This window comes from Hypanus sabinus, chromosome 15 (genome assembly GCF_030144855.1).
Source record: "Hypanus sabinus isolate sHypSab1 chromosome 15, sHypSab1.hap1, whole genome shotgun sequence".
Lineage (NCBI taxonomy): Eukaryota > Metazoa > Chordata > Chondrichthyes > Myliobatiformes > Dasyatidae > Hypanus > Hypanus sabinus.
Genome location: NC_082720.1, coordinates 48,237,621 through 48,256,238, shown reverse-complemented (window position 1 = coordinate 48,256,238; position 18,618 = coordinate 48,237,621). Strand labels below are relative to the sequence as shown.

The 18,618-nt window shown below is 39.4% G+C and overlaps 1 long non-coding RNA gene across 1 annotated transcript; it reads right to left on the bottom strand.

Moving 5' to 3' along the window:
- Nucleotides 1–583: 583 nt before the first annotated feature.
- Nucleotides 584–17,769, bottom strand: LOC132405160 (uncharacterized). The gene is made up of 3 exons (XR_009515779.1): nt 17,479–17,769; nt 12,259–12,348; nt 584–1,230 (listed from the first exon to the last, which is right to left on the bottom strand). It is a non-coding gene; the product is annotated as an uncharacterized LOC132405160 (long non-coding RNA).
- Nucleotides 17,770–18,618: the final 849 nt, after the last annotated feature.

The following is an 18,618-nucleotide window of genomic DNA, read 5'->3' as shown; positions in this document are numbered from 1 at the left end:
ATGCTGTTTTTGTTGCCCCTCTGGATTTGCTCCTCAGTAAGTTGTGCGATTGGGTCCCTGCTTCAGTGTCATGACACGTTTCCTGGAGATGGAAACCATGAGGATGGTGAGTCCAGAAGTCAAAGCTCCATGTCTGTGAGTCCAAGATCGTGGTCTGGACATTGGAGATCTAGAAACGTCCTGTCCTGGGGTTGTAGGTCTGTCTGTATGGAAGTGGGAAAGGTGCTTGTTTTGTTGCTTTTGCTTGTTGTATGTAGGCTGTATGTTGTTCTGCTGAACATCGTGGACATGCTATGTTCATGCTGGAATGTGTGAGTGACACTTGCGCACTGCCTCAGAACATCCGTGAATTGTGTTGGTTGCTACTGCAACTCACGTTTCAGTGTATGTTTCGATGTACATGTGAGTAATAAATAGATCTAATCTAACCCTCACAAACAATCTCTTTTCAGATGAAGGGTCAATAGTTACTGTGTTATGCATGTAATTTAAAATCTCACCACAAAAGAAAGTTGGTAGCCATCAGAATATTGATGTTTCATCACTAGGGAATAACAGCAATTGAGAGAAGATGGGAATTTATTATCAACTACTAATCCAAATAATCTAACTTATCAATGCCTCCTACATCATACGTTTTGCAAATTACATCCAGTGCTACAGTTAAAGATTATATCAATATTTCCAGAACTTCTAGTTAGAAACTACTGTAACAAGCATAATAATGGGACTAATGAGATGGAATTGACACATCCAATAATATTTCATGATTTACTTCAGTACTCATTGTCAATATTCATTATCAGGACCTGCCTGCTTCTCATTACTACCATCAGGCAGGAGGTACAGGAGCCTGAAGATGTACACTAAACACCATAAGAAAACCTTCTGCCTCTGCCGTCAACACTACTGCACTATTTTGGTCTCTTTTTACACTATTTAGTTTTATATATTTCTCATTGTAACTTATAGTATTTTTTATGTATTGCACTGTACATCAAACAAATTTCATGACCTATGTCAATGATAAAAAACCAGATTCTGACTCAGTTTTTCAAGTTGAACCTGATTCAATGGCTGAATTGATACTGCAGAATGATTGCCTTCTAAAATGTGTGCAAGCTTCAATAGGATTGTAACTTAATTCTTAGAAACCACCAGCGTGCACACTTTTAAAAAGGTGTAACACACACACACAATGTTGGAGGAACTCGGCAGGTCAGGCAGCATCTATGGAGAGGAACAGAGAGTCAACGTTTCAGGCTGAGGCTCTTCATCTGGAGTGCGTTGTCTCATAATTCCAGCTTTACTTGGCACATGTACATCCACAAAGCATTATCTACCATGATGCAGCTTATTAAATATTAGCGACTGCAAAGTGTCTACTCAGCTGTTTTCAGGAGATGAATATCAGGAGCTTTGATTACTTGGAACAGTTTCAATGTGCCCTGTTGCAGTTGCCAAACCATATAAAATTGATTTACATTCTACTGATCATGCCATAGATAAATAAATTCCCTGTATCCATTACTCTGCCTGGCCTCAAAAAACAATTTAATTGCCTTGTTTGTTACACAGTCTGTTTTTGCCACATGACTAGATTCACAGCGAGGTCAGAGCTTCACCACCAATTTATCTACGATCTAACTGAAGAGTAAAATATCCTGATGTACCTAATTGCTTAACATTCAGAATTTTTCACACATTTTCAGAGAAACAACATAAATCAAGGTGAATCTCATTTGTCAAATGGTTAATAACCATTTAATAATGCTCAAAGTGTATTAATAAGACTATATATGTCCATATGGGACTGGAAATCAGCTCTAAGCACAGACTGACAGGGTGAATACACAGTATACATTTCCTGGATAGAAAGAAGACAAGTTCAGAGTAATGCCACTATAACAGAGGGTTTGATTTAATTAATGATTATAGTTCCACAGAAAACTGTCTAACAATCATTATAATGTGAAATATTGCATTTACATGCTATGAATTTGAATTGCAATCATTAAATCATAGCATTAATAAATGCTGTCTAAATTTTCTAGGTAAAGAACTTCCTGTAAATCACTCGATCGTGTCCTATGGAAATTTCTTCCAGGTTTACTTGGATAATTCTAAGTTGAACAGTGGGTCCCGTAAATCATTAGTTCTCATCCCAGTCAGTCACCAGAGGTCATAATTTTAGATTATGTAGCAGCAATGGTTGTTTAGGAAATTTGAGACTGAATTTAATTTGAATTGAGTCTGAGCTATTTTCATTAAGTTCTAAATAGTTTATTGAGTAAAAGTAGCATGTTGCCAAAGCTGTGGTGTGACATAAGATGGTCATTCACAAATAAACTTCTTAATGTGGATTCAGTATAACAAGTCCCCAGGAAATCTACACCAATAATACTTTTTCTATCTACCTCCTTTCTAATCATTAAATACCTCCAGTCCCTCTGCAAAGTCAATTCTTCAAAATTATTTTTAAACACTGTTCTCCATGCATCTTAAACTGCATGTGGAGGGTTTCTTTACTTGCAGCATCTTTAAATTATAATGCTTATGATGTGTCTGAGACCAAGAAAGATTGTGATACAAATGGTGGTGCTTCAAGATGAGAGAAAACAGTGAAGGCTTATTAGTTGTGAATTGTAACTCTGGGATGTATGTAAAAAGTGGAGTGAAGACAAAGAAAGAACAAAGGCAATGCTGGAACAGTGGTATACGTTATGTTGCATCTGCTGTACATTTGAAATATAAGAGAATTGAAGTAAGACCAAGGAACTGATAGTAGACTATAGGAGAAGGAAACCAGAGGTCCAAGAGCCAGTACTCTTTGAAGGACCAGAGGTGGAGAGGGTCAGTAACTTTAAATTCCTGGGTGTCACTATCTCGTAGGACCTGTCCTGGACCCAACATATAAATATTATTGCAAAGAAAGCACAACAGTGTCTTTACTTCCTCAGGAGTCTACAGAGATTTGGCATGTCATCAAACACCTTCGCAAATGTCTATAGATGTGTGGTGAAAAGCATGCTGATTGGCAGCATTATGGCATGGGAACACCAATGCCTTTGAGTGGAAAGTCCTACAAAAGTTATTTTATTCTGTACATCATGGGTAAAACTCTCCCAACCATTGAGCACATCTACATGAAATGTTGCCATAGAAAAGCAGCATCCATCATCTAAGATCCTCACCACCCAGGCCATGCTCTTTTCTTGTTGCTGCCATTAGGTAAAAGGTACTGGTGCCACAGGACTCACCACCAGGTACAAGAATAGTTACTACTCCTCAACCGTCAGGCTCTTGAACAAAAGGGGATAACTACATGCATTTAAGGACTCCTTTATCTTGTTATTTTATCTTTTGTATTTTGTCTTTTATCTCATTAATTCATGCTCATTATTTATTGCTATTTGTTTATATCTGCATTTACAAACTGTTTATAGGTCCTGATGTTTATGGTTTACAGTTACAGTTTTATAACTTCGCAAGTATGTCTGCAGAAAAAAGAATCTTAGGGTTATATGCGATGACATGTGTGTACTCAGATAATAAACTTTACTTTGAACTTTCAAACACTCAGCAGGTCAGACAGCATTTATGAGAGTGAAACGCTAAGTTAACATTGCAGGTATGTCCTACATCAGAAATGGCCAGCCCTGGCACAAGCTGGAACGGGTAGATTTTTTAATAGCTGAATTCAATACTGAGTTAGGGATACTTTGTCCTGGAAGAAGTGAAACTGGTCATGAGTCACCATTACATGCAAGTAACACCAATGGGATATGAAGAAAAGTGGCTAGGTCGCAGATCTCAACAAATAGATGCAATTTAGTAAAAAGCTTTTCTCATCAAATGAATGTTTCAACACTGGAATTAAATGGCTGTAAAAGTGATGGGCAAGCACATTTATTGCAGGAAGATCCATGACACAGATTTCTCATAGACTTTAGCTATATCGTATCACTCGTCGACATGTATCCCCGAAGCGAAGGCTCTTAGTTACTGCATTATAAATCTTGTACAGCCAGATGTAGCTGCACAATTTCACTTTTAAATATAGACTTTACATGACCCATGGGAGAAAAGAAAGTGAATATACTTTCTGCTGCTGTAAAGTAAATTATTCTGTTGGAAACTGGACAGCATTTATCTAAATCCAAGCCACAATTCACTGCCTTCCTGCTAAATGGTTGAAGTGAATAATAAATTATCCTAGTAGCAAATTGTTATATCATGCAATCTCTGCAGAAATGTACAAGAAAGTTTAGTCTGAGACAAAAATCACTCGTCCCTGACTATTGAGTCCCTAACATGAAAATCTCAGAACCCATTTTACTTTGTTCCTTCAATCATTTCAGTTGAAACCTGTTGAAACTGGGGCCTTTGACAAAGTTGAACAGAGTTTTACAGAGTTATAGAGTTGTGGATCTATGGAATGCTCTGCCTCAGAAGGCTGTGGAGGCCAATTCTCTGGATGCTTTCAAGAAAGAGTCAGATAGAGCTCTTAAAGATAGCGGAGTCAAGGGATACGGGGAGAAGGCAGAAACGGGGTACTGATTGTGGATGATCAGCCATGATCACACTGAATGGCAGTGCTGGCTTGAAGGGCTGAATGGCCTACACCTGCACCTATTGTCTACTGTCTATTTTGCACAATTTATAATGAGTAAAACTTAGGATGTGTAGAACAGGTCTAGGATGTCACAATGATTGATAAGCCAAGACAATTATTGAAAAAATATAGATCAATGTTGTTACTGTCATCTAACTAAAATAGTTGGCAAAACTGGATTGCTGTTCTCCTTTGTTAAGAATATTTTCTTAGCAAAATTAATTCAGCAATTCCCATTAGGTTTAGGTGGAGTAGACTATTGGAACAGAGAATGAAGCGAACGTGGGTGAGCTAATGTAGAAGTGAAGGAGTTTCCAGTCCTCAGACTGTACAAGCCCGTTACCTAGTCATGTATAACAGGGTGAACTTGGACCCCGCCTGGCTGAAATTTTTAAATGGTTAAAGGTATAAATTATTAGATCACTGCAATGGTGAAAATCATTTTCTGTATTATTACATAATGCTGTACCTTGGAGAAAGGACAACTAGTGTTCAATAATGCATGGTTCCTTAGCATATTTAATTGTTTTGCTCATTTCTAATGATCTAACAACTTATGTTATTAGATGCAGAGCAGACTCAATGGACCAAATGGCCTAATTCTGCTCCTATATATCTTATGGCATTATATCTTCAACCATTTAAATTGTTGAGCCAGGGTCCAAGTTCAACAGGTTATAGATTCTAATGGATGTGAAACAGGTGTAAAACTGAATATGTATTCTCTGTAGATCCATCTGACTACTTTTAAAGTCCACATGACTGGGGAAACTGTTAAAGATTTTCCCTACTAATTCCTTTCATCAAATGTTGGGGACAGCCTCACTGTAGATTCCTAGCATTCAGCTTCAATGTACAAAGGCGGTCCATGCAATTGAAAAGGAAAAGCCAGCATAAGGGCCCTATAGTACAGGTGTGCATTCCTTTGATATACTTTTTCAACTATTTAACATTTAAACAAACCTTTCGTTTTCCCCTCCCATTTTGGAGAGAGTCCTGGAAAAAGACAGGGAGGCCATACGTAACCTCTGTGTGGGAGCCACTTGTCTATTTCTGCTGTGGATGCACAGACAGTTTGTTTCTTTCCTATGTTTATTAAATGGAATATTGCCAATGCATTTTTTGAATGTGCTGTTGGTGAACAAAGAGTTAATTGCAAGTTGCACAATAAGGAGAACATGATGTGAGAATTGAAGCATAGGACTGGCATCAACAACCCTGTAGTCAGGACTTGCAAAAGGGAAATTAAACTCACTTTGAAAACTTTAGCGGGTAGAATCAAAAATCTTCAAAAGAAATATACAATGTAAACAATAAAGGTTTAATACCATCAATTAAGGATCTTATGAAAAAGAAGGAAAATGTCTTGCAAGTGTAATCTCGTCTTGAGGGCTTGACTAATCTCAGTGAAGTTGTTGCTTAGCAATCTCACATGCTAATCTCATTATTTCCCAAGGACGAACAGGAAAAACAGAATTAATGCTTTTCAAACATTGATAGCTATAGTAGTGCATTCACAGAGGATGTGAAACAATCCTCAAACAAACCCAAACATGTTACATTGAGAGTCATGTTGCTGCAACAAGTGAATATGTGTCTCACCTTCCATCAGACGATGTTTTTAAATTTTAAGGCACGTTGAAGACAAGTCTTAAAGCTATAGTGACTTCCTCTATTTCCTTGAATAGTACACGGGGGGGGGGGGGGGGGGTGTGGTCACCCTAGAAAACTTGTCAGAAGTTGCCAGCATATCAACCCAAAGGGAGGACACGTAAAAGCTAAGGCTTTACTGCAGGAACATTTTGGTAATGAATAGAAAATTGAATCTGCCTACATGTAAAAGGCTCTTTCTTGGGCATCTATCAAACCTGAAGACATGAAAGCTCATCAAGACTACAGTCTTTTTCTCAGAAACTGTTGTAATTCCATGCAAGAAGTACAGGATATGTGAGTTGGGCATGCCTGCTAATATGTCGATTGTTGTGAAAGAAATTGCCCGATATACTTGGGAATAAATGATGAATGGTGTGAACTGCAAGCAAGGCACAACCTTATGACTACTTTAACTGACGTAGTTGATTTTATTGAAAGGCAAGTAAAGATTGCTACAGATGCAGCATTTGGGAACACACAAGATGCTACATCACCACAAACAGGCAAAGGTGTAAACAAATCTAGGTCACAATTTTGTTCTAAGGCTAAAGGAAGCTGTTTTGTCACTGCTGTGGCCACTGAGAAGTGAAGTTAAAACTGAACCTGGGACTAATGGAAGGGAAATGGTCTCGTCAGCCAAAAGGGTTTGTCTGTTCCGTAAGGGTGAAGTCACACGTTGGATTTGTGCCCTCAGATGGAGAAAGGGGCTCATAGTGAGAAGAAAAGGAAAGTAAAGGAAAGTGGTGTCTGCTTTGGCTGTTTGTGTACAGGACACATCAGCAAGGATTGCAGAAAGCTTCTTTCATGCAAGGTATGCAGTGGCAAGCATCCCAGCATACTTCATATTCACTCTAATGAAAAGGGTGCAGAATCAAAACAAGCCATGATAGAGTCAGACACAGCAGTGAGTAGTGCCCTGGTATCTAATGACCTTACAGGGGTTGGCAATTGTGATTGTAAACTTCCCATAGTTTCAGTACAAGTGAAATATAAGGATAACTTATGCTTTCCTAGATCAAGGAAGTCCAGCAGTGTTCAGCACAGTGAGTCTTATGAACAAGCTCAACCTCACAGGAAAAAGGACACAGATTCCCTTGCATACCAAGATCGTGAGTAGCTACATTGTTTCAGGATTGAAAGTGGCTAGCTTAGAAAGTGAAAACTATAATGAACTACCTAACATCTATTTGGAGGAATGTATGCTTGTCGACAAAATGAACATTCCATCAGAGAGGGAGCTCCAGGAATGGTCTCACCTGAAATATGTCCATTTGACAGAGATTGATACAGTGATTGAGCTTGCTGATAGGGATAAATGTGTCTAAAGCAATGGAGCCATTGTAAGTGATTTGCACTGTTAAGGATGGGCCCTATGCGATCAGCCCAATGTTGGGTTGGACTATGAATGGACCATTGGAAGGAGACAACGGTGAAGGAAGAGACTGCACTCAGCCTGAGCTGACAGCTAACAGGATCTCAACTTTAAATTTGGATGAGCTTTGACAGCAACAATTCAAGGCTGACTTCCCTGAATACAGTTAGGGTGAACAACCCAGTTTGTCAGGAGAAGATCACAGATTCATGGAGCTGGTCATAAACTATGTAAAACTGGTGGATGGCCACTATCAGATTAGTTTACTTTTGAGAAAGGAGGAGGTTAACATGCCAAATAACAGGAAGGTTGCAGAACAACATGCTCCAAATCTAAGTAAAAGGTTTAAGAAGGATTTGTCATTTCACGCTGACTACACAGCTTTCAAGAAGGATGTCATCTCCAAAAGTTATGCCAAAAAAGTGCCAGCAGAGGATCTGGAATGCAGTGATAATAAAGTCTGGTATATTCCACATCATGGTGTTTATTGCCCCAGGAAAGAAACTTCATGTTGTATTTGACTGCGGTGCAACTTTTCAGGAAATACCACTTAATGCTCAACTTTTACAGGGACCAGATCTTATTAGCTCACTGTTTGGAATCATAACCAGTTTCAGAGAAGAACGAGTGCTGATCATGTCAGATACTGAATCAATGTTTCATCAAATTAAAATACCAGCAGGTGGTGTAAATCTGCTGAGGTTTCTCTGGTGGCCTGATGAAGATATCAGCCAAGGTATGGTGGTGTATCTCTTTGGAGCAACTTCTCCCTTAAGAAATGCACAGAAAATAATGAAGAACAGTTCAGCTGTGAGACAGTGGATAAGGTTTTGCATTACTTCACTGTTAATGGGTACCTTGTGTCAGTGAACTCTGAGGAGGAAGTGGCATCTCTCTATCATATCCATTTATGCTAAAGGCGGCTTTCAACTCACAAAGTGAATAAGCAACAGACAGTGTTCTTGCTGTGGTACCAGAACAATAAAGAGCAAAAGACATGAAGAATTTGGATTTAGATCAAGATATACCTTCAGTGGGGAGAGAAACTGGGTGTGCAATTGTGCATTCAGTTTAAGATCACGATGCAAGATAGACCACTCGCCAGAAGAGGAATCCACACCAACGTTAGTTCCATCTATGATCCTATTTGCTAATAAGATCCTACAAGATCTATGTAAGAATTGGCTGGGGTGACACTATACCTACACCAGTTGCTCGTGAGTAGACAAACTGGCTAGAAGAACTCTGACAGTTTGAGGACTTCAAGGTTGTTAGATGTTTGAAGCTCCTGGATTTTGGAGAACTTACTGCTGCACAGTTACACCACCTTACAGACACAAATGAAGATGGCTACGGAGCAGTGACCTACCTGGTACTGCACAACACAGACTCTCAGGTGCACAGTGCTTTGATCATGGGAAAATGCAGGGTAGCTCTGCTGAAGTCAGTTTCTGTCCCTCATAAGGAGCTCACCGCTGCTATGATGGCAAGTCGTATGGAATCATTGTGGAGGAAGGAGTGGCACATGCAGCTTCAGGACTCTGTTTGGACTGATGGTGCTTCTGTGCTGAAGTATATCGAGAATGAAACTTCCAGGTTCCAAACCGTTTTTGTAAACAGAGTTTCAGACATTCTTAAGCATCTCAATGGAGGTATGTAAACACTTCAAGCAACCCTGGAGATCTGACCTCTAGCGGGCTAAAGGTGAAAGCACTCCTGAAGAATGAGACATGCGTGTCATGGCCTCCGATTCTTCTTTGGGCTGAAAAGGAAATAGTCTGCTCTTCCTGATTGTTCTGGAGAACTCCTTCTAAAAGATCTGGAAGTCAAGAGAAGTGTTACAATGAATGCCATGTAGATTAAAGAGGAGGTGGATGGGGTGACACATATAATCCGCCACTTCTCATCTTGGACCCACTTGAGAAGGACAGTGGCCTGGATTCTAAGATTTAAGAACTTGCTTTTGTTTATTAGTCAATAATTAGTAGTCAGAAGAGGAAGCAATTTAACACCACTCTTGCTCAGTCTAACTTGGATGAAGAACAGCAAGGGTATTCTTTGTAGAGAGAGATTGTGAAAGACAGAGATTGAATTGGCCGAGGTTGTCTCTCAGGGGGAGAGCTTAGAAAGGCTGAAATGGAGGTCATTTGGCTTTGCTAAAGAAAGAAATGTACAGATGAATTGCAAAGGGGAGAAAATGTGAAAAGGAACATTTATGTTTACAAGCTTAATTCATGACTTAAAGATGAGTATCTTGAGAGTTGGGCAGCTTAGTGGGGCAGGAATGCCTGAAGAGGCTAAATGTCCTGTTATACAGATGAAGGATCTCCATATCTCAGACATCATTCTGAGGCATGTATATCAAGAGGTGGGACATGGTGGCTGTAACCACGTGTTATCCAGTTTGCACCAAAAATACTGGATTCCCAGCACGAGAACATCTATGAGAAGAATACTGTCTAAGTGTGTGATTTGCCAGCAATTGCACAAAGCTCTGGGATGCCAGCACATGGCAGATCTACCTCTGGATGGGGTCTCTCCAGATAAACCTCTCTTTGCAGGTGTATCCGTGGACTGCTTTGGTCCTTTTGAGGTGAAAAGCAGAAGTACAGTGAAGAGGTATATGGCCATATTTACCTGTCTAGCTATACAAGCTGTTGACATTGAAGTGGCATCATTATTAGATGCAGATTCCTTTGTTAATACACTTTGATGCTTTATAGCAAGACGAGGACAGTTTTGTTAACTGTGATGTGATAATGCAACAATCTTTGTTGGAGCTGAGTGTGAGTTGCGAGAAGCCATGTAGAAGTGGAATCATTCACAGATCAGTGATGTCCTTCTTCAGAAAGAATATAAGTTGATTTTTAATGTCTCCCCCCAGCTTGTTCACATTATGGAGGAACATGGGAGAAATTGATCAGGCCTGTGCAAAAAGTCCTCAGTTCCACCATGATGGTACAGAATCTTGATGCAGGGGTTTCCACACAGTCCTGTCATCAATGGCTGTCCAATTACTAACCCAATGATTTGGAAGCACTAACACCCAACCATCTGTTGCTTCTGAAGACAGCACCATCCTTACCACCTGACAAGTTCCAAAAGGAAGACACTTATGCTCAATGTAGAAGGAAGCAGGTCCAAACTTGCTTACCATGGTTACAGGAATATCAGAAATGGTCAGGTATAAGATGTAATTTTCTCCTAGGAGACATTGTGCTTATTGGTCATGACTCATTGCTTCAAAACTCATGAATTACAGGAAGAATCATTCAAGTCTCTCCAGACAGAAGAGGATGTGTGCAGCAGGTGCACATCAAAACCAAAACCAGCATTCTAGACAGGCCAATAATCAAGATCTACAGTATCTTCTACGGGAAGCAGAGACTTGAGGAGCCACATCTGTAGAAACTTCATGATTTTGACTAGACAGAGAGTGGTGGTAAATATCACTCAGTGCTGGTAACCTCTGATCTGGGTGTTTGGTATATTACTTGACAGAAAGAAGAAAGAGGACATTTGCATAAATGTTAAGATGTTTATCATTGAAGATTTCATGTCTCCTATTTTTAATAGTATGTAGTTGTAATTACTATTGTGTAATAATTAGAGGATGGGATGTAGAAGCTACGTATCTATTTTCTGTCTGTATTGTATTTTATGCTGCATGTTTATTATGAGTAATTTGTCACGTGGGTTAGGGTGTGTTAGAAGAAAATGAGTATGGTTACATATTCACACTTTGCCTTAGTTAGTTGGTTTTAGGTTTAGTGGAGAAAGACTGAGCCAGGGTGATATTTATTTGTTGATGGCTTATTTATGATCTTCGCATAATTATATTAACTTGAACTCTAATTACTCTTATTCTGCTACATTGCTGATTCAGTTTTGTTAGTTTTAAAAATCAGCAGAGATTGTTCATCTTTGCTGGTTTTGTAATAAAGGATCAAACATACTTTTTCTCAACTTGTAAATCAGTTATTTGGAAACGCGTCATACAGTGTCAACACCCGTACTCAGCCTCTCAGCTGTTTTGGTTTGTTTTCAAGTAACTGCAGCACTTTACTTAATCTCAGACTGGAAATATTTCCTGGGTAAACATATGGGCTTTGGTGTAGTAGTTCTGTAGTCCAGATGCCGGGTGTTAGGGTGTGAAAACAATTTGCCAAATCTTTCTTTCAGAGGAAGAAATTCTTTACTAGAACAGAGACCCGTATATCAACCAATTCTACATGTTCTGGAATTACTATGAAGGTTTTTTTGGTCTTTTTTAAAACAATTGGCACATCAGGCTTTAGTTAAAGTTCCACTTCACTGGTTTTAAACAAAGGAGATCTGAAGGTAATCAGAAGACTAAAAACTTTGTAGGAAATATAGTGACAACTCAAATCATCTTCTGTTTGAGAACCATCACTGAGAAACATTGATCTTTCTCCTAACAAAGCAGCTGTCAAAAATGGCGATGACAATTGTATCTGCTTATATCCATTCCCTTCTGTGATACGGTTTGCATGATTTTCCCTCTGGAAAGTACTATTTAAAAGCAAGCTGCTGCAGTTGTGAATAGCCAGTCAGCTTTCCTTATCTTTGCTTTATGTTTACGCACAATCAAACTTACCTCCACTCCCATCCACTTCTGGTAGTAAACAGACATTTAGCATGTATGCATAAAATCCTGTTGGTCATAAATCTTGATAATTTCATTGTCCTGTGGAAATAAGTTTATTTTGTGATCATTCTTGCTTTATGAGCCAAATATTAGTAGTAAGGTTGCTCAATAGCCAGCTCATTTTAACTATTTATCACAATTGGCACATTAGGTTTTAGTTTAAATTTCCCAGCCAATCATAGCACTCAAAACAATGTACATCAGTGGCAGGAACAGCAGACTGACTGACTGATCACTGAGATAGACACCTTCCTGTTTGCCATGAAGCTGTGCCACTGAGGATGATACTCTCTGGACAGCTGACGTTCACTATTCACTCATCCAGCTCTGATGGGACCTGACATCTGAGTTGCAGGAGGCTATAGCTGAGTGAGATCTTTGCCAGTCTGGAAATTTCCCAGGGCTTGGATGTTGGGGTTAGTGCTGTCAGGGTGGCATTACCTGATGAATAATCCAAATACTTCGTGCTCATAATTGATCAAAACACTAGTCAATGAGATGGAGGTATTATGGGCAAACTATTAAATTGAAGATAGATAAGACAAACACCTCGTTTTTCCAGGAATGTTTTTAAAATTGATCTCAGCTCCACGTTCTTGTAGGTGATTGACATGGAAACAGATGACTGGCTTGGAAACATTGGTGATGTTTCCAAGCCAGTGTGGATGGTGATGAGACTGTTCCCTCACTTCAAAAAAGGACACACCCAAAAGTCATCAACAGTGGTTTCCTTATCAGTCATATGCGAAATAAAGGGAATTACGTCCATCAGTGAGCAAAAGGGTGGGTCTGCTGGGCAGTTGGAAGGCTCCCTGAAGTTTCTTAAACATTGAACTTGGCACAGTGAATACTGAAATGACATTAGGTCAGATGATTAGTACCATTGGTGGAAATATGAGAGTGTTAAAGCATTAAAGGTACCAGAAATTCAAACAGAAGATGCTGAAAATAATTGACAAATCATGCAGTGTCCATGGATAAACAAACAGCTACATTTCATGTTGATGACCTATGGCCTTAAATCTCAATTGGCCTATTCTGACATAAACTGGAAAGGCAGGTTATCTGAAATTGTTGAACTTATTGTTGAGTCCCAAGGGCAGTCAGAAGCTGAGATATAAGATATGAAATATATAGACGATCTTGTTATAATGACTTAACTCTTTAGGGTGGGGGTTCCCAACTTAGGGTTAACAAACCTCTTGCTTAATGGTATTGGGTCATGGCATAAAAAAGATTGGGAAACCCTGCTTTTAGGGTATGTGTCCTTAATTTACAAAAATAACAGATAACTACAATTGATTTTGAACTTCCCCCAAGCATTTGTCTTTGTTGTGACCATTGGCAACACATTGCAACACTTTATTGAGATTTATTATAATTTATTTTGTGCATTTTTCAGGATGTCTCAGCAATTCTGTGCTAAGAAATCACAACAACTTAATGTCACGTAGGATTTTGACTGAAAAAGGCAACCATTTAGTGGACTAAACCATTTGTAAATCATGCCACACTAGTATAATGAATGATACTTAACCACATGAACAAAATAAGTCAATGCTCGGATTGTTACACTTAGATGTGAATTACTCCCCTTTACACTCAGTGGCCACTTTATTAGGTACACTTGTTCGTTAATGCAAATATCTAATCAGCTAGTCATATAGCAGCAATTCAGTGGATAAAAACATGCAGAGGTGTTTAACATTCGGCGTTTATTTAATATCTTATACTCACCTCCAACTGGGATTCCTGAATGTGTTATTTCCCTTGATGTGGAGAAAGCATTTGATCGTATAGAGTGGAACTACCTTTTTGCAGTTTTAGAAAAATTTGACCTTGGCCAAAGTTTCATCTCTTGGATCCAATTGCTGTACCTGTGTCCTACTGCCTCTGTTGTAACCAATTTTCAGAAATCCCAAGTATTTAATCTCAAATGTGGCACCCGCCAGGGATGCCCCTTAAGTCCCTTTCTCTTTGATTTGGCTATGGAACCTCTGGCAATAGCATTTCGAAACTGCCCTGAATTGACTGGGATTTGGAGATGGGGTGTTGAGCATAAAGTTTCTCTCTATGCTGATGACTTATTACTCTTTCTCTCAAATTCGTCTACATCCTTACCTCTAATGTTTTCACTTCTTGACCAGTTTAGCCAGATCTCTGGCTATAAACTTAATTTACATAAGAGTGAACTTCTCCCAATTAATAAAGAAGCACAAGAACTAACACTTCATGATCTCCCTTTTAAAGTAGTCCATAATCAATTTACTTATCTTGGAATTACAGTCACAAGGAAGTTTAAAGATCTCTTTCGTGAAAACTTTGCCAACCTTTCATATGCTATAAAACAGAGTCTGGTACAATGGCCACCTCTATCTATGTCTTTGGTAGGTCGTATTAATGTTGTTAAAATGTATGTTCTCCCCAAATTTTTATACCTATTTCAATCTATCCCAATTTTTATTCCTAAATCTTTTTTTGATTCCTTAGACTCTATTATTTTGTCATATCTGTGGCAGAATAAGCGCACTAGAATTAATAAAATCCATCTCCAAAAATCTAAAAAAGAGGGTGGCATGGCTTTACCTAACTTTCATTTATATTATTGGGCAGCTAATATACGTTGTGCTACCTTCTGGTCTTTCTTCCATGGCCAACCCGAGTGCCCTAACTGGGTGGTGATGGAGCTGAGCTCCACCAAAGAATTATCTATCTCTGCACTTCTTGGCTCTGCACTCCCTAGTAGTCTGCCCAGATCAATAGTTAATCCTCTTGTTAGACACACTTTGCGTATATGGGCTCAGATCAGGAAATGCTATGGTTTCCAGGGGTTTTCCGTTTCCAGCCCTATTGCTCATGATCACCTTTTTTTACCTACTACATACGATTCAGCATTCCAGGTTTGGTATAGGAAGGGCATTAGACATTTTGAAGATCTTTTCATTGATAATCGCTTCGCTTCTTTTCAGCAGCTCTCTGTTAAGTTCAATCTGCCCAATGCTCATTTTTTCAGATATCTCCAAATCCAACACTTTATTGCTCCTTTAATTCCTAACTTCCCTGAAATGCCTGCAAAAAATGCTATGGACCTATTTCTTTCCATGACTCCACTAGGTAAAGGCTTAATATCAATCATCCGAGATAAACTAGCGGCCTTACGATGGGCCCCCATGGATAAAATCAAAATGGCCTGGGAGCAGGATTTAAATATCTCCTTATCTGAGGAGAGCTGGGATTCAGTTCTCAAATCGGTTAACTCAACCTCTCTTTGTGCTCGCCACTGCCTTTTACAGTTTAAGATTGTTCATAGAGCCCATATGTCTAAATCTAAACTATCTCGATTCTACCCTAGTGTTAGTCCGCTCTGTGATAAATGCAAGAGGGGCGTGGCCTCTCTCATCCATATGTACTGGTTCTGTCCTAGCTTGGAGAAATTCTGGAAAGATGTCTTCACTACGTTATCGTGTATTCTGAATCAGCACCTAGAACCAAACCCCTTAATTGCTGTTCGGTTTTTGGGGCGAGACAGATTTATGTCTGGGTCCGACCAAGTGCCGAATATTATCCTTTGCCTCTCTCCTGGCTAGACGCTTGATCCTCCTCAGATGGAGAGATGCTGCCCCGCCCACTCATGCTCAATGGCTTAACAACATCATGGCCTGTTTGGACCGCGAAAAAATTCATTATTCAGTTCTCAATTCGGATCTAAAGTTCCATAAGGTCTGGGGACCTTTTATCGAGTACTTTCATAACCTTCCTCTTGACTAGGGTTTTTTTTTTCTTTTTGGTCCCTTGCTTTCAGCTCCTTTTTTTTATTCTGGTAGAAGGCATTATTATCCTCTGTTGCTGAGTGTATTCACAGTCTGGGAGCTTGGCTGTCCTGACTTATACTCTCTATATTGTGTTGTGGTTGGTCTGGAGCTGCTGTTGTTTTTTCTTGTGTTGTGGGGCTTGGGGAGGACACCAAGCTTACTTGTCTTTAATTTAGGTGCTTTTTTTTTGCTAAATTCCCTTCCTTTGTAACATATTGTTATTGTATGCTTAATTTTGCACTGTTTTAATGTTCCTCATTGGGATTTGGGGTTTTTAATTTGTAAAATGTTTTGAAAAACTAATAAAAAAATTACAAAAAAAACATGCAGAGGTGGTGAAAAGATACAGTTTTTGGCCAAACCAAACATCAAAATGGGGGAAGAAACCTGATGCAAGTGACTCTGACTGTTTGTAAATAAAGGGCAAGTAAATAGACAATTAGCACACGTACATAAAATCCTGTTGGTCATAAATCTTGATAATTTCATTGTCCTGTGGAAATAAGTTTATTTTGTGATCATTCTTGCTTTATGAGCCAAATATTAGTAGTAAGGTTGCTCAATAGCCAGCTCATTTTTAGCTAGTTATCACAACTGGCTCATTAGGCTTTAGTTTAAATTTCCCAGCCAATCTTAGCGCTCAAAGCATGTTTTTAAAATTGATCTCAGCTCCACGCTCTTGTAGGTGATTGACATGAAAAAAGGTGCCTGGCTTGGAAACATTGGTGATGTTTCTAAGCCAGTGTGGATGATTGTGGCAGATGGGTTGATTTGAGTATCTCAGAAATTGCCCACCTCCTGGGATTTTCACCTTCAACCTAGGGTTTACAGAGAATGGTGTAAAAAAAACAGAAAAAAAGTCTTGTAAGCAGCAGTTGTGTGAGTGAAAACTCCTTGTTAATGAGAGAGATCAAAGGACAATAGCTAAACTGATTTAAGCTGACAGGAAGGTCAAGGTGATGGGAAAATCTAGTTACAACAGTGATGTGCAGAAGAACATCTCTGAATGCACAACATGCCAAACCTACAACAGCAGATGATGAATTTTAGGTATAGGAAGCACTTAATTACGAGTGTTTACCGTAATTTCCCGTGTATAAGCCGAAAAATTGGCCCTAAATTTTGGTCCTAAAATTAGGGGGTCGGCTTATACAAAGGGTGCCAACTTTGGAAAAACGAATACACGGAAGACAGGACGTATTTACTGGCTATTTTTGAGTCAAATTGGTTCCACTGTCGACGCATGAATTCTTTAGTTTGTTTAAACTCACATCCAGTGGCTGGAGCACGGACATCAAACCACCGGGGATGACTGCAATGTCCGTATTTTCAGCTTCCAATGTTGCTTTTGTCTCACCTGACAAGTGCGCTTTGAACACGTCCCAGACAAGTAGCGACCTTTCCTTCCTGATACCTTCGGGACGTCGACGCCACATCTCTTTAACCGACTTCAAGCTTCGTCCATCCAGCAGCGTCCTTGAACGTAAACACCACCACCCCGCGGGAATTTTCTGAGCAATCTTTGTTTTTTGTCTCAACACAAGATCACGTCTATTCATAAATCGGGTGCACCAACTTCGCGTAGCTTTGAAATTTTCGCTGACCTCGCGGTGTTTTTCGTCCCATTTCAACGCTTGAACTCGAATCGTCGAATCATTTCTCTGGTAACAACGTATCCAGACGATCGCTGGTGATTCATTCACCCGCTCCAAAACTTTTTCTTCCGGTTCTGGCCACCCGCATGTTTTCCCGCGGTTTGCACATTTCGCCTTTGGCATTTCCCTCAGCGTGTCCTCTGCCTTTCTCCACTCTCTCACTTTAAACTAAACTTCTTAGCAGCTACAGAATTATTCGTTAGTTTAGCAAAATCAACAACCTTCAGTTTGAAGCCAGCATCATATCGCAATTGTTTTAATCTTTTGTACATGGTGCTGGCAAACTGAAGACAGAGTACAGGAACTGATCCCGCCACCCCGTGTTATGTTTTAACGAGATTACGATGGGCGCTAAATGGTTTCACGGGGGTTACATTTCAGAGGATTCTTTTCCATTGGAAACTTAATCCAAAATTCCTCTCCCTTGATTGATTGATTGATTGATTCTTTTTATTTATTTATCTATTAATTAATTAATTAATTAATTAATTAACTGATTGATTGATTGATTGATTGATTAGGGATTGACTTACAACCTCTACAATGTGTAGACCTGTTTTCTTAGTGGGTACTGGTTCACAAAATTTCCAGGGTTGGGATCTGGCAAAGCTGAATACTGGCATGTGAGATCTTGTGATCTTTTCTGGTTAAATCAAAAACCTCTACAAAAGTGGTCGACTTACACAAAGGTAACATGAAAAAGTCCCTTTTTTAACCTTGAAAATGGGGGTCGGCTTATACTCTGGAATATGGAGTAACATGGTATAAAGGAGGCAACATACAATTAGAAGATCACAATCAATTGCCTGTGCCCAACTTCAATAATGATCCAGAAAAGTGAG